Source organism: Felis catus, chromosome A3 (assembly GCF_018350175.1).
Source record: "Felis catus isolate Fca126 chromosome A3, F.catus_Fca126_mat1.0, whole genome shotgun sequence".
Classification (NCBI taxonomy): domain Eukaryota; kingdom Metazoa; phylum Chordata; class Mammalia; order Carnivora; family Felidae; genus Felis; species Felis catus.
Window position 1 is genome coordinate 74570064 of NC_058370.1, and position 16909 is coordinate 74586972.

General features: G+C 39.1%; 2 long non-coding RNA genes across 2 annotated transcripts in view; one reads left to right on the forward strand and one right to left on the reverse strand.

Annotated features, from left to right (window-relative positions):
• The window catches only part of LOC109498177, a 227989-nt gene that overhangs the window by 45632 nt on the left and 165448 nt on the right, over positions 1 to 16909 (forward strand). The window lies entirely within an intron of this gene.
• The window catches only part of LOC109498176, a 60039-nt gene that overhangs the window by 11627 nt on the left and 31503 nt on the right, over positions 1 to 16909 (reverse strand). Inside the window, exons 4-6 of the long non-coding RNA XR_002741136.2 lie at positions 15239 to 15354; positions 14949 to 15128; positions 10812 to 11041 (exon numbers count right to left, since the gene is read on the reverse strand). This is a non-coding gene — a long non-coding RNA (uncharacterized LOC109498176). The remainder of the gene's footprint in view (positions 1 to 10811; positions 11042 to 14948; positions 15129 to 15238; positions 15355 to 16909) is intronic.

The window sequence follows — 16909 nt, forward strand, 5'->3', positions numbered from 1 at the left end:
ACCAAACTATTATGATCCTTTCTAACTCTCTACACTACAACATTAAATGCAAAATCTCTACTTAGTGAGCTCATATCAATGAATTTGGCCTGATTCAGCTTTATGTTCATTCCAACATTTTCCCACACTCTTATTATCCTTTTCTACCCTATCCTCTGGATTTCTATCTGTGTAAGTTAGAGAACTCAAGTAGTTCTTCTGGAGTAGAGCACATAGCCTTATGGGTCACATTTTGTACTTCACCTTTAAGGGCCTGCTGGGTGCTGGGACTGTGTCTTCTTACAGGTCTAGAAGCAAAAAAGGGTGTGGGGATTGGGTCCTGAGGAGACTCAGCTTTGTCTGGCATGGAAACTACTGTAGTAGAGGTCATTACAATTTTCTCAGGCAGTGCAGGGTTAATTCCCTCAAGTTGGAGGGAAGGAAGAGGAGGTAGAGAAGCCACTTTCACTACCAAACTCCTCAAAATTTAGAGGTTCAGCATCCCCAGCTTCATCATGGACTTCCAATCTGTCCTCATTTCAACTTTCAGGATCCCATTGCATCCAATCTATCCAATCCAAGGGGTGCCTGGGTCACTCACCCAGTTATGTGTCCAACTTTGGCTCAGGTCATCATCTTGTGGTTTGTGATCAAGCCTCATGTAGGGCTCTGTGCTTACAGCTCAGAGCCTGGAGCCTGCTTCAGATTCTGTGTCTCCCTCTCTCTCTGCCCTTCCCCCACTCATGCTCTGTCTCTCTCTCTCAAAAATAAATAAACATTAAAAAAATTTTTTTAAAGTCCAATCTATCCAATCCAAGAGTTGTATATTTTAGTCTAGAGCTCAGGGAATAGTCAGGGCTATAGATACGAATTTGTGACTCATCAGCATATGGATTGTATTTAAAGGTATAGGGCTTGATTGTAAAACCTCTCACCCTCCCACCACCCCTTAAGTGAGACTAATTAAGGGTCTTTCTAAAATTTCATATTTAGATATGCACTATTGTTCTGAAAAGAAGAAGTGATGATTTCCAGTACAAAAAACACATTTATTCAAACAATTATTAAAAGCCCACTAGATGCCAGGGAATCTTCTACATGCTAGGGATACTTCAGTGAACACTACATGGTCCCAGTCCTCAAGCTACCTAAACTTTGATAAGCAAGACAGAGAATAAAAAAACCCAAACAAACAAAATATAATACACTAAATGTCAAGTAGTGATAGATACTATGAAGAAAAATCAAGCTGAGTAAGTAGGGAGTGACAGAAATTAGAGTTGCTATCTTATTTTTTTTTAAGTTTATTTATTGATTTAAGTCATCTCTACACCCAAAGTGGGGCTTGAACTCACAATCCCAAGATCAAAAGTCACACTTTTGTGACTCTTCCGACTGAGTCAGCCAGACACACATGTTAGTTTAAATAGAGTAGTTGGGGAGGGTGTTTCTGAAGAGGAGTAGAGACTTGAAGTGAGAGAGCTAGCTATGTGAGTGGTGGGGAATGGAGTAGCAAGCAAGGAAGAATGGAAGGAACTAGAAGAGAATACAGGTTCTGTTGGGTCTTGAGAGGGAGAGGGGAGGGGAGAAGGGAGGTAGAAATGGGGAGGCAGAGGGAGACAACTGGAGATGGGAGGAAAGGAGAGGAAGAAAGATACAAAAAGCCAGGAGGGCTGGGGTCCTGCAGTTGGCAGCTCTTAGAGAGTTGAGATTCAGAGGCTCTCAAGCAATTGTGGGGCAGTAAGAACAAGAGAGGAGATTCCTGTAAGTATGGCTCAAGGTTATGAATTGCTTTCCCTTTAAAATTTTTTAATGTTTTCTTATTTTGAGAGGGAGAGATAGAGAGCAAAGAGGGGAGGGACAGAGAGAGAAGGAGAGAGAATCCCAAGCAGGCTCTGCCCAGTAAGCATGGAGCCCGATGCAGTGCTTGAACCCACAAACTGTGACATCATGACCTGAGCCAAAATTGAGAGTCAGACACTTAACCAACGGACGCACCTAGGGGCCCCAAATTGCTTTTCCTTTAATGGTTTTTGTCAGACTAATGACTAGAATTGGGGATTATTTTTATAATTACTTATGGCCATTAGCTTGTGTTTCTTTTAATAGAACACTCCACTGGAAGTGGGCTGTATGACCATATTTGTTTTTTTTTTAATGTAATAAATGTTAAATTTATATCTCACATTACCTGTAGGAATGACTATTCAGAGATCCTATGCAGTAGCCTTTTTTCTCTTTGGGGAACATATTCAGCTGAACATATGAAAAAAAAATATATATAACAGTTTATGGTAAGGAACTTATTACATTGCTTCTGAAATTTAATAAGTATGTATCCACAAAATTTGCATTATTGCTTGTATACAATATTGTTCCAACCATGTTAAAGCCTATCTATTTCAAGACTGTTATTTTTCTGGAAACTCTTTTTTTAAAAAAAAAAAAAAATATATATATATATATATATATATACACACATATATATATATATGTTTATTTTTGAGAGAGAGAGAGAGAGAGAGAGAGAGCAAGCGGGGGAGAGGCAGAGAGAGAGAGGGAGACACAGAATCTGAAGCAGGCTTCAGGTTCTAAGCTGTCAGCACAGAGACTGATGTGGAGCTCAAACTCACAGACGGCGAGATCATGACCTGAGCTGAAGTGGATGCTTAACCAATTGAGCCACCCAGGCACCCCTTTTCTGGAAACTCTTGATTTCACACAGAATGTCATAAATTAACTTTTAGTCCACTCCCTTCACTAGTATGGAAGGTATCCTTCATTAGGATAATGATTTTACTCACTCCTATATCACAAGTGCCTAGGATAGTAGCTTCTATACAATAGATGTTCAGCAAATGTTTGATAGGTGAATTAGTAAGTGAAGTAAAATGAACTAGTTTGTCAAACTGCCTCAACCTTTTAACTAAAAAATGCTAGAAGTACAAATGGCTTTAGGCTAATTAAAAGTAGAATTTAACTAACAGGTTATCTTTTATAGGAACTTCTTGGTAGCATTTTTTCCTATAATTACATTTATTTCAGTGGTAGCTGTGGGAAATAATCCCAATTCAAATAGCAATACCTATTTAAACCCCATAGACCCTTAAGTTTAAAAACAAAGCAAAGAAAACCCAAAATTTGTCTTTAATTTTTTCCCCAAGTTATAAAAATGATCAGCAACTTTAGGCTGCTTTATTTAGTTATGTATTCAGCAAGGAAAGTACCAGTGTGTTATAACACAGAACCAGATTAAGTTATTTGGTTTCAGTGATAAATCTGTAAGAGTGGTAGGCTAGTAGGTGATTTAGCATTTTGGGACCACTTCTCTGAGAAACATTTCTCTTTAGGGGTCAATTAAGAGTGCTTATTTTACTCTCTAGCCATAAACACATCATGCACATCTAACATGAGGTGTTCACTGATGCTTGTTTAGATGCTGAAGGCAATGCATTAGGAACTGATGGTGACCCATTCTTATCCAATCAGTTCCTGATGCAGTATCTACGACATCAAAAACTCTATAATAATTATATAAAGTATTTATTTCCAAATGCAACAACTTTGTTCCCTTTGTTCCTACATATAAAATTTGCCATTAAGTAATGCTTCTTGTCATCTGATAAAATCAATCTAATGTCACACTAATGAGTAATTTCCCGTTTACCAAGAGACACATTGCAAACACGATGTGTATAAGACTCGTGTAGTATAATCATGTATTTCATGGCAAACTAGTGTGGGTAAGTATTTTTTAGAGAGGATATTTTAAGGTTTTTTTTTTAATGTTTATTTGTTTTTGAGACACAGAGACAGAGCACAAGTTGGGGAGGGGCAGGGAGAGAAGGAGACACAGAATCTGAAGCAGGCTCCAGGCTCTGAGCTGTCGGCACAGAGCCTGATGCCGGGTTTGAACGCAAGATCATGACCCCAGCTGGAGTCAGATGCTTAACCAACTGCACTACCCAGGCGCCCCTTAGAGAGGATATTTTAAAAACAGCTTGCCTTAAGCCACTTGTTTCTGTTTTTTTGTTTTAAAGGATAATTTAAAAATATTAAAATCCTAAGGAGATTTGAATCTCCTGGTGAGATTAATTCTAAATTGCTGATTTTAGAGAGAATCTCCTGGTGAGCATTTAGTTTTGGATTCATTGATTAGGATAAGTTGCATGTACATGTTCAAGATAGATTTATCATGTCTTTTATTCTAGAATTCTAGCTCACTGAAATGATAAGGTTAGAATTAGAATTAATAGATATAAGAGGCATAGGATACCAAGAAGAACATAATGGTCAGATACACAATTTCAAGAATGTTACTGGTTTCCTATCTTATTGATCATTTTGCAGGTCAGTTTTTGATGATCTCATCAGAAAAGTCTAATTAGTCTTCTAAAATTCCTCCAAATATAGAATTAATTAAGGGCTCTAGTATTACCTAGAAATCCTGCCCTTCTGTCAGTGGAACTTTTGGTTTACATGGGATATTTTAGACATAAAGGGTAGGGGATTTGGAAATAGAATCAAAGTGGAGATCACAGAATGGACACTGGAAAGTCCACTGATTGCTCTCTGTCTTCATTTATCTGAATACCAAGTAGGCCTAAGAGCTAATACTTCACCATGTTTTAATTCTATCAGTGGTTTAATTTTGGAATACACTAAAACACTCTATCTAGCTTATCATAAAAATAAGTTCCATCTTATTCTCTTTCCGGAGTTCTTATCTATGATCAAGTATGTTATCTCAATTGTTTAACAGGCATTTCCTTAAGGTTTATATAGAGGTTTATATAAGGTTTATATATTTTCATAGAGAGTATTGCAGTAAAGCCAAAGAACTTACAAACAGAATGGTTCTGGGGACCCTGAAGACTTCTGTTGGAGAAGCAATCCCAGGACCAGGACCTGAAAAGTCAGCCCATATTTTCCTATAGCTCTCATGGTCTCTTATAATTTTGGTTTAGCAGGTAGATTTGACAGATTAGGGAATTAAGTTAACAACTCTAGCAGTGTCTGGGAAATTAGGTGGTATTATGTCATTTGTGAGCTAGAAGGAATGTAATAAGGAAATAAAAATAGGTGAAGAACAGGATCCCTCAAGATTTGATTGTTGCAAATATCCACTGTAATTTTCAAATAGCGTCATTTATCAAAAGTAACATAAGTCCATTTGCCCACATGTCATGATTCCAGGCTATTGGTTATTTGGAGTACCTAGTATAGTATTGCAACAGGTTTTGAAACCCCTCAGTACTGGGACATGGTGGCTGGGATGGTTGACTATGGGAGTATCATCTTTAATTACAAACTGCTACAAGGAATTTGGTGGGGAAAGAGGGATTCATGGAGTTGGATAAAAGCTCCTATACAGGCCAGTGGTTATCAAACTTGAGCATGCAGAATTGTCCAGAGGTTTATTAAAAGACTACTGGGATACACAATCAGTTTCTAATTTAATGGCTCTAGGATGGGGCCCAAGAATCAGCATTTTTAACAAGTTCCCTGGTGATATAGTTCAGAGACTATAATTTGAGAACAACCGCTCTATCCTGGTCTGAGACTATATGGGCTATTGGAAACAAGTGATCAACTAGGACTGTGATAAAATGAGTGTGATGATCTAGAAGGAAAAAGGACCAGAATGAAGCATCTACAGAAATTCAAATCCTAGTAATTATTGGAGTTTAGGAATGTTGCTCTTTAGACATCATATTACTACAGATCTTTTAGGAATACATTTGCAACTTTCTCTTTTCATTTCCTTTCACTCCAGAAAAAAATCATAGATTAAAAACTCTTCAGTTCTCTGGATTACTTGAGTTTGGAAATAGAGCTAGTCTGCCTGTAGATGGAGCAAAATGATAGTAAGGAAAGACAACTCAGAGACAGGCTGCTATGAAACAGGAGAATGTCAAAACCTAGGCCACAGTTTTGAGCAACCTTTGGAGCATTGTATAGGCCAAGGGCATCTCCCAGTAACTGAGGTGTCTCTAATAGAACCAAAAAGAAGAGGGTCACTTTTTCTGGAAGATCTCCCAGAGGTTTTTTTAGAGAGAGCCTCCTGGTATGTCCATTCCAGGTGACAAAAATGTTGTACAGCTAAGTGGCAGACTTATCTGTTCCTAGAGCTGATCAAACTCCTCCCTTCTCCCAAGGTTTTCACCATGCTGTTCACACAACTCCTACCCATTCTTCGAATTTCAACCTCACCTTGTTCAGATGAGGTCTCCCCATCCTTTGCCCATAGCAGGTAACCATCTATAATTACAATGGAGATATTTACATGATTGGTTTCACAACCAGCTCTCCACTAGGGTAGGGATGGTTTGTTTACTGCTGCATTCCCGATACAGGGCCTGGTACCTCACTGGCATTAAGTATTTGTTGAATGAAACATGAAAAGCAGCTGTACCTTACAGAGAGAACTTGAAACCAGGTTTTGTGGTCAAGCATGTTGGCTGAGCTTGGAACCTTCTCCATCCTTACCCCCTCCAGACTATCAATGTTCATTGCTAGTAGAGTGTGGGATACAAGTGCAGCAGGTTTTGAGACTATAAATTAAATAATGCCATAACCCCCAAAAGAAAGTGTTTTTTTTTTTTAGAAAGTGTGTTTTTAAGGAGAAGTTTGGGCTTCAAAAATGATTCAGAAGAATGGGTTATACAGGTAAAAGTTGGGTACCTGGCAAGATTACTAATATCAAAGTGCTCTAGCCAATAGAGGATTGAATCTGTAACCAGTAAAGGTTTCTTTAACCCTGCTCCACCTTCATGGAAGACAGCTCTGTCTTAGATAGGATGGACAGCTGTAGACTTCCTGAGATCTTGCAATCATCACTGGACACATAAACCCTCTTTGTTCTGTTGTTTAGTTTTGATTTTTTAATTAATTAAAGGAATTTAATTAATTGACAAAGGAAGACAAAGATGGCCTTTCTGGGCATTCAACGGCTATTTATTCTCCAGTAGTACAGCCTGGAGAGGGCCACAGAAAGTTCTAATCTGGATGTACAGAGAAGACAGACATTGTGAGCCTGGGGTCACTTTTAGCTTGCAAAGGGGTGCTGCTAGGATGCCTTGGGCTTTTTGACTTTGTCAGTGACTTCAGAGGCCTTCTTGGTGGCAGATGGAATTTTTGCTGGCTGACTTGAGCCTGTCCACATTCCTTACTACATACATTCAGAAGCAGAGAACGATAAAATCCTTTGAAGGCAGAAGGATGACCACCATCTAGCTAGCTTGTTCTCATTAATGGAATAAATAAAACCTGCTGTCAAGTTGGGCTTACAGCATGGGGCTCCCTGCAGTACCTGAAAGCCAAGGTCAGCCTCCTGGGCCAGCTGAACTGCTAGCACTAATGGTCTAAGGAAGGCTGGTAATCTTACTTCACTTTTTGGGCCAGGACTGAAATGTTGATTTCTAGCACTAAGAAGGTTCAGTCAAGAGTTGTCCAGGGGAATGAGCTCAGGAGGAGACCTTCGCTCATTTGGGGAACTGAAGGTAGTATGAAAACTAGGAAATCAGTGGGGAAATCAATGGATCTCTGGACTTCTGTCACTCTGGTAGAAGCCAGGGCTGGGTGGTGGTGGGACACCTGCAAGCTCGAAGTGTACACCTGAGGACAAAGCCAGGGATGCTTAGAGAACACTCAGGGCAAGTTTTAAGCACCACAGGTTTATGTGCAGTACATACTGGGACACAAATGGTCAGGGAAGAATCAGGCAAGATCTAAAGAAGCAGCCTTGGGATGCCCTTTACATGGGGCCCCAAATAGTGAAGCCTGTAGGTGACACATGGTCACCGTGGTTCCTATGTGCAAAGCCAAATCCAGGTGTAGAGGTGAGGTCTGACCTGAGTAATGCTTAGAGCCACAGTGAGTTGCAATCTGTGATCAGACAGGAACACACAGGCTGGAGGATGAAGAGAGCATGGTCAGCTGCACTGAGCAGGAATAGAGTTCAGGTTTAGTGCAGCAGATCAGGATCACAGGTTCAGCACACATTTAAGGTGCAGGCCTGCAGACTGTCAGTAGGCTCTGCTTGCTTGCTCTGGGAGACAGACCAGCTTCTTCCACTTTGATGTAGATAGTCTTCATGGTATAGGTAGTAACAAGGAAGAACAAGGGCCATACTATAGGTGCTGGCGATTGAGGTGAGGACTTGGTTCCCAGGAGCCCTAACAAGGTCTCATATAGTGAGCAAGACAGAGCCTCCATAGGAAAAGGCTGGGAACCCTGTTGCACTCTATCCTCTATTAGCACTGTCATAAACTAATCCCATCCAACAACAATATTTTGGGTGTCTCATTGACAGAGATGCCAAAGCCTTCCCTTATTTCGATGCTAATTATCACCAGGGTGATAAAATTTTTAAGTTTTTTTTTTCAAGTCAGATTCTATATGGCTGAAAAGATACGTGATTTTTCCCCCCGCTTAAAGCAGCAAAAAAGCTAATTAGTTTTCAAAAGGAGTTGGGACTCCTAATTCCAGAGCCAGTTTTCTCTTTGGTCTTTTATACTAGCTCTCCTCTTGGTAGGAACCTGCCTGTCCTGTGGTCTATACTTCTCAAGTTTAATTGCAAGGTTGCTATTTGGAGCCCACAACACATGTTTTTCCTTAGAGTTTATACTTTATTAAGTTCTGAGAAAATCCTATTCGATCTATGTTACCTAGTAAACAAGTCATGCTACTTCTCTAATTAAAAAACTCTCCCCCAGTGCTTCTCAAGTCATTCACATTAAAACCCCAAATCCTTACCATGGACCACCCAGTTATTGCTCCAATTCCATCTCCTACCAGTTTCTCTTTCACTCCACTCCACTCCATCCACAGCCTTCTCGTTGGACTCATGTACACTGATTCTCACCTCTGACTGCACATTAGAATCTGCTGGGCAGCTCTTAAATAATGATGCTCAGGCCCCACACCTAGTCATTCTGATTTAATTCATCTCTGATGAAGCCCTTGCCTTTGGCCTTTCTGAAAGCTCCCCTGGTGCTTAGATGTGTAGACAGTACTGCAAACATCTACAGTACTTACCGCATGTACCAACATGACCACAAACACAATTCCTGAAACATAGTATGTGCTCATCTATTTAAATTTTTTTCTTGTCCTATTTAATTACATTAATTTTCTTTCCTTTTGAAAAAAGAATGTATCTTTTTTGAAAAATTGTCACCAAGAATTGGAATTGGTAATTTTTTAATGTTTCATGGGGGAAAAAAGGCTATTTCAACTAGCAGGAAGATACAGATGATATCTGGAGAATTTCATAGCTTTAAAGGGCCCTAATGAGTGATGCAGATTTATATGAAGCCCTCTTCTTATGAGAGGTAAGTTATTTTCTGGCTTATATTTCAGTATTTGTCCTGTTAGTCTGGGAATAACTGGTCCTCAAACTGACTTCCTACTACCCAACATCACTTTCTGGCAAGGAAACCTAATAGGTCACAATAGCAGACGTGTAATCTAATCAGATAGACACACAGGCTTCTTCTCTTCCTGAAGATACCCAAGGAACTACATGTCAGCCAAGACCTTTGAAATAGCATGTTTAATACATTTTGTTGCTAAAGTTAATCTTACATTAATTACAAATTTGTTCCATCTAATTGGTTTGGTGCTGCTGGGTGAATGAGAAAGAGAATTGGCCTTGATTTTTTTATCCTGAGGAATCACATTTGTTCTCAATCTTTTTCCAGAATAGTCTTCTGCCCCTGTTTCCAGGGGTCACCAAGAATTGGAGTTAGGCATGGCTCAAAAAAGTCTTTGAGGCCAGAGCCACAGTTGATTCTAAATTTCAGTATCAATTAGGACAGTTGAATGTGAAACGTTCATAGTAGGAATGAGGAAGAGACTTTCAGTGTGAGAATCTGGGCAGTTGAAGTTTGAGTAGGGCCTGGCAGATCATCCTCTTTTGGACTGCTTGGAATCTGACAGCACCCCCAGAAAGAGTGGGAGGAGCTTTCAGAAGGAAAACATTTTAGGTTTAGCTTCTAACACCAAACTCCCTTGGTTGATTTAAAAAAAAAACAACAAACAAAAAACCAAGGAGCCTTAAAGGAGTGCTATAAATGGAACATGAATCCAATAAAGACAAATTAATTCCCAAGGCTGGTTGCCTTTCTCATAGAGCAGGACTTCAGAAAAGACTTTAGTAAGATTAAAAGAGGTTGAACATGAAACAGTAACCATAGCAACTTTGCTTTTTTTTTTTTGTCATGAACTAGTAATTCTGTACTGTAATTTGGGTTGCCTACAAGTCTTTTGATCCATGAGGGAAAGGAAATTGCTCTGTTTAGCATAATCCCAGAGACCACTGTGGGGGATTGTATGAACATCTCACAGTTGCCAGCTGAGATTAAGCCAACTCACAGCCATCCAGGTTAGACCTGCAAGAAGAGCATCATGTGAGCAGAGGCACATGGGTGCCTTGGGTAAAAGCATAGCGCTATTCACTGAGCACATCGGCTAAAGAGTTATTATGTCTCCTGGCTTTTTTCTTGATGAGACATTATCAAGCTACTTCTCTTGGTGAATTGAAACCTATATTCACACGTTGCTGGTATGTGCAGCATTGCATATCATGTCCTAATTTTTGCATTTAGAAAGGATTTATTCTATTTAATCCTTACATAATAAGAAACACAAGTAAGTATTGGAGGATATAAAACCAATCACTCAAAAACCATTTATAAGCAAGCTTTATAAGGAATTTGGGAATACCAACAACACCCTAAAATAGTTCCTCAGGTAAAAAAAAAAAACAACAACAACCAACAACCAACAATTATGTAAGTGAAAAAGGTAATGAGCATATATATACTCACCAAAGGGGCAGGTGTGATAATGGGGGTCCAGGTCTTCACCTTTTTTAGATGGTAGTTTCTGTGTCCTTCCCTTTGCTCATGCTGCTTTATTCAGTTACATTGGATTGGGCCATGAGCCTCCGCCCTTCTAATTCATTGAGTGGGGCTGATCAATCATAGGGATAATGATCAAGAAAGGAAGAAGGGAGAGACTGCAGAGGTTCTCCATCATCTGCTGCGGGGATTCTCAGCTTCAGGGAGTATAAGAAGCATCAGAGGACCTTGTTACAAACATAGATCCCCAGAGTCCGTGTCCAGATTTTGATTTTGTATGTCTGGTTTAGGGCAAGGATTTGCATTTTGATGGGGATTTTCCCAGCCTTTCTCTCTAGTTTCATTTCATACTAGTCCATTTCTTCCCCTAAATTGTAGACTCAAGCTATAACAAACTGCTTGAAGTTCCATAATCCAATGAGCTGTATCATGCCTTTGCACATACTTGGGACAGTTTCCTCTTCCTCCCTCCCTCCTTGAACAAACACATACACACACATATGCATACATACATACCTTGTGTGACTGACACACATATTCAATCTAAGACCAACACCAGACACTTTCTCTCTTCTGTTTCCCTTCTCTGTGTTCAATTTGTACCCTCTCTATTTTCAGACCTGTTATACACAATGATGTTTTCTTGCTTGCATGTTGTCTCCCTCATTAGACTATGACCTCCTATATGTAAGGACCACCCTTATTCATCTTTATAGTCTCAGCCATACAATTCTCTGTATGGGCTCTACTACTTAAAAGTTACACAATAAAAGTTTGTTGAGCTAAATGAAATGTTTGTTGAGGCAAAGTATTATAGATTCCAGCTCATAACTTGTCCCTAAATAACTGAGACTTGACAGAATTAGGATAATGATAATTTGCTTGGTTAGAAAAAAGGCTTTTCAAGGAAAAAATTCAGGCAGATATGAAGTTACAAAACAATTAAGAAAGAACAAGAGAATATAATCTTGCTTTTCATATGAACTCCTAAGTAGAAGGCTACTTGTTGAGAAATAAAAATGTCTTCTCACTGAACTTTAGCATTTAAAATATAGTCTATGTCTATTTTCTGGAGTCAAATTGCTCAGGATCAAAAAGAAATAGAGGATTTTATCCTAAGCAAAAAACAAGGGCCTATCATTTCTCATGTCTTTCTTCTCAAGGGGTTAGGATAAATCAGATCCAACTCCAAAGCAACATGCAGGCTTGTTCTTTTTTTCTTTTCTCTTAACCTTAGATTTGATTTCCCTTTCTTCTTAGAAGGTTTAACACTGAAAGTGACTGTTAAGAGATAGCAAGAATAAAGATGTAGTTCTTCTTCCCTCTACTGGAAAACATTAGAAAAAGGTCATAACTGGAAGTACTGTACATTGATGAGGAAAATAAAGAGTTGCAGGTGAACCCAAGACATAGGGTATATCATGCCCACAACTGCAGTGGGGAAGGCACTAGGGGGAAAGTATAGACACATACTTTGCTGCCTTGCCCACCTTACTGGGTTGTTGTCATGGGCACTTAAAAGGGAAAAGGAGGGCAATAATATAAAGAAGTTTTGGTAACAAAGCTATGCTAATGTGGCTGGTTAGTCCATAGGCCAGATAAACTAAAAAAATAGTAGCAAAGTATCAAGAAGTAAGCTATTTCTAAAACCATACATCCTGTTCAAGGATTTTAGGGATATTACCAAAGGAAGGGAGACTCTAAATCCATAGTAAAGTATTCCTACAGGCATCTTTGGGGGCATTGCAATGTATGCATTTGTGATCTTAATTCTGTAAACTCTTAGATCTTACTCTCTATAGATTTGTATTTGGATGTAACAGAAGTTTCTGTTAGGTCATTGGATCTGTTTAGACAGTTGCAATTTCAATATTTCTCTTAAGATCATGTTATTTACTCAGAGTCAGAATCATTTAGATAACTTCTGAAAACTCGAAGGATTAACCCTCCTGCAATTGACTGTGGAAGATGGCATAAGGGGTTGGGAAGCACATGAGCTTTGGAGTGAGGTAGAGCAGGGTGTGATTCCTGGTACTACACTTACCAGCGTGGTGCTTTAAGGTGAATCATTTTGTTTCTTGGAGATTCAGTTTGTGCATTGTTAATACTTGTGGGTGACATTATTAACAACTAACTGAGATAATATTGTGGAAATGTCTACCTGGTACAAAATCTGATACATAGTTAATAAATTCTGGTTTTATTTTGATTTTACCATGATGTCCTTTGGTTAACTCAATTACTTGTTTTTTCTTTCCAACCTCTAGATTTTAGAAGAGGTGCCCAAATTCCACTCTTATATTTATGCTTACGCTATTATCTTCCTTCCTAGAAGTTTTTCTTTTCTTTTTAAAGAAAATATTTATTTATTTTTTGGGAGAGTGCAAGTGACGGAGGGGACAGAGGATCTGAAGCAGGCTTTGCGCTGACAGACTGATACCAGTGAGCCTGACATGGGGGTTGAACTCATGAACTGCAAGATCATGACCTGAGCCGAAGTCAGACCCTCAACTGGCTGAGCCACCCAGACGCCTCCTTCCCAGAAGTTTTTAAAATCTGCTTCTGTGCCTTGCTCAAGTTACTGACTTATTAATGATGTACCAGGGTGCTCTAGGGTGTTGGCCAAGAGGTGTATCTATTTCTACACTGAGGGGCTTCTGAGTTCGCATGATGCTTATGGTTTCTCTGAACCAATGGTATCCAGAGTTGACATAAGCCATTTTATAATTCAGTTTTCTCTTCTTTATGGATACAAGTGTTCTGTCATTTGAGACATGCTGCTTAGAAATCTAGTTCTCCCTTAGCCTTCAGGTCAGAATTCTGAAACAGCTCAGGTCTTTGGGTACTCAGATTCACACTGGTGCTGGAGTGGTACTAATTTTGTTACATTTGAGTGTCTTTTGCAATCCCTCTTTTGGAAATTAGCTCAAAACAAAGGCAGAAAAGTCTATAAAAACCAACTGAAAAGGTGCTGATGGGTGAGAGGACTTATAAGAACCCCTTCAACAGGGCTCTGTTCTATATCCCAATTTCCTAGCAGATGTGGGGACCACTTCAAGTTTCTTCAAACAAACTTCCTCTCTCTGATTTCTGGGTGGGAGTCACTCTCCAGGCAATAATCTTTTTCATGTCTGCTTCCTTTTTACCTTGCCTTCTTGTTCTTTTTGGGATTGGGACTCTGAATCCCCCAAGGCTTGAAAGATAGCCAAACATTATTTATTATTTTTGTAGCTTTGTAGGCATTCAAAAAATGTTTGGCTTTGAATTGGTTTCAATAAAATAGTTGGCTAGAGTTACAAATGAGCATTTTGGCTGGAATTTTGCTAAATACCAGTTTGAAGCTGAATTTTGGTAAAGCTGCCCTGAATACATCTATCTTTGTCAATGGATTTGTTTGTTTATTAAGTGCATACTTTCTGGATTTTTGTGGGAAGAGAAGGTCAGACGGAGGAGCATGAGGATTAGAAGTGATTACGAATAGAGAAAAGGATTCATGGAGAATGGTGTCTAGAGATAAGGCGTTACGAGAAGGGAGTCTGAGTCATACTGTGCATAAGTGGGTGTCCAGCCCAAAGCCAAAGCCAGAACTGCCATTGAGCTGAGCTTCCCATTGGCATGTTTTCCACATTCTGAATGGTGGAGACATTCTTAAATAGGTAGTCACAATTAATGACAGAGCAAAAGTGTAATTGATATAAAGAATGGTTCTCATAAAAAAGGGCTTTTTCATACTCTTCTAGTTTAAGCTTCTAGAAAATCTTAAAAAGAAGCCAGCCCTAGTTCAAGGGACACAGTGCATCTTTCATAACTGAAGCAAAGCAGATGAATAAATAACCTCTTCAAGGAAAGCCATTAGCAAGTTGGATAATGATATTGACATGAGTAATTGGAGAGAAATAAATAAACTAGTTGCTATTAGAATATTCACTAAGGATTGCCTGTGTATAATTGGGTGTAACTCTTAAGACTTGGTGTATGCCACCTTCCATTTTTTAAAAAAGAAAGAATATTTTGAAGGTCCTCTTTTTGGAGACCAAAGACATGAGGTATTGATCATGACTCAGTGGGGTTGTAGTCTTAGTGTCTGAATCATTTCAAACCTACCTTCTTTTGTAGAGTGCACCTATAGTAAAAGAAGGAGGGAAGTTTATCCTGGAAATTTTTAGGAGACAGTGTCTAGAATTCCAGACGTCTCAAGATTCTTACAACGGAGAAGAAACTTTAGTCTATAAATTTGTCACAATTTTCCAAGATGATTCTTCATTTGGGATGATGGAGGAGATGCTAAAGGCAACAAACACAAAAGAGTAGAAGATGATTAGGTCCTTGAAGCCTGCAAATCGTTAGGTCTCAAAGATGAAACGCTGGACAAAGTTGGGACAAGGTTGACTTACCCATTGTCTGCTCCTTAGAGGCAAGGGTCAGGTTTGAGATTTCGTCTGTAGTTGGAACCCAATGGCTTCTTATTGAGGGGCCGAGTGTCATGCCACAATCTGGCAGGATGCACATCCTGCAAGAAGGTGGTTTTTTCAGAAGAAACACATCTCCATGTTCAGCTTAATTGGAAGTAACCCGGCAAAATGGTGTAACCCCTACAAAACTCAGTTTTCTCATTTTAAAATGGGATCCCCAAATCTATTTCATACTGTTATTAGAGGCTTCAATAAGACTATTTGTGTAAACTGCCTAACAATGCCTGATACACAACATGTAATAAATGGTAGCTGCTATTTTATTTTTCCCTCGGCATTACAATTTTCACAGGTTAAGAATTTGAGTTGACCCTACTGTTATAACAAACAAAAAACATCCTTAGCTAATCATACTATTACTAACAATAACAACAGCTGCTATTTAATGAGTGATTACCATATGTCTGAGTATTTTACTTAGTATGTATACTAAGTATTTTATGTAGATTATTTCATTTGATTTTGACAATCTTATCAGGGAGGTTCTTACAGGAACAAAATTGAGGGCGGCTGGGTGGCTCAGTTGGTTGAGCATCTGACCCTTGATTTTGGCTCAGGTCATGATCTCACAGTTCATGGGATCAAGTCCCACATCAGGCTCCATGCTGAGCCTAGAATTCTCTCTCTCCCTCTCTCTCTTTGCCTCTCCCCCACTCAGTCTCATTCTCTCTGTCAAAAATAAATAAATAAACATTAAAAAAAAGAAACAATTGAAAATGGGAGAATGTCCAATAGTAGTACTTTTCAATGGCGTTGCAAAGAAACATGGGATTCAATCTGCTGGAAATACAAGTTCCAGAGGTATAGTGAGAAAAAGAGAGAAAGAAAGTAGGAGGCACAGTAATTTTTAATCCCATGAGCTCATCTTGAAGACAAGCCTGAGAAAGCCACCCAGCCAGCACCCGGGAAAGGACAACTGAAGCTTTGTGGGCATTGGCAAGGGCAGCCGGATAACATACTGTGAGCAAAAAAGGAAGAACACAGAAATTATAGGGACCTATTAGAGAAGACAGAGGCCCAGTCAACAGAAGAAATTCCTTGAGAAAAAGAAAAAAAAAAGTGTAAAGGGAGACTATCTGATGAGAGGGAGGCCCTACAAACAATCTCTTGGATTGAAGTTGAAGAGTTAAAGTCCCTGGGGCAAGAAATGAGGACTCCAGGAAAGGGAAAAATAAATACTCTCCTGTGAAATCAGTTCTTCTGATTGTGGGCTTGCATGTGTTTGGGGAGGGGATGTCAGGACTCTTCATAAATATGTATGTCTAAGTTATTTTATTGAGGTAAACACACTTATAGAAAAATGTGCAAATCATGAGTGTACAGCTTGATGAATTATCACCAAGTGGACACACCCATGTAACCACCACCCAGGTCAAGAAAGAGAACATTACCATATTCATAAATATTTACTACTCCTAGTTTTCACATGCTTAGTTTCTCAAATGAGTCTGTGTCTTTCTAACATAGATATTTAAAGTCAAATGCAGCCAGTTAGGATGTTTTGTATATAAAGTGAGAAAAGAGAGCTTGTTCTAAAAGCAAGTTGGGCAAAACACTTAAAATCCATACAATTCCATAAAAGTGAGATAATAA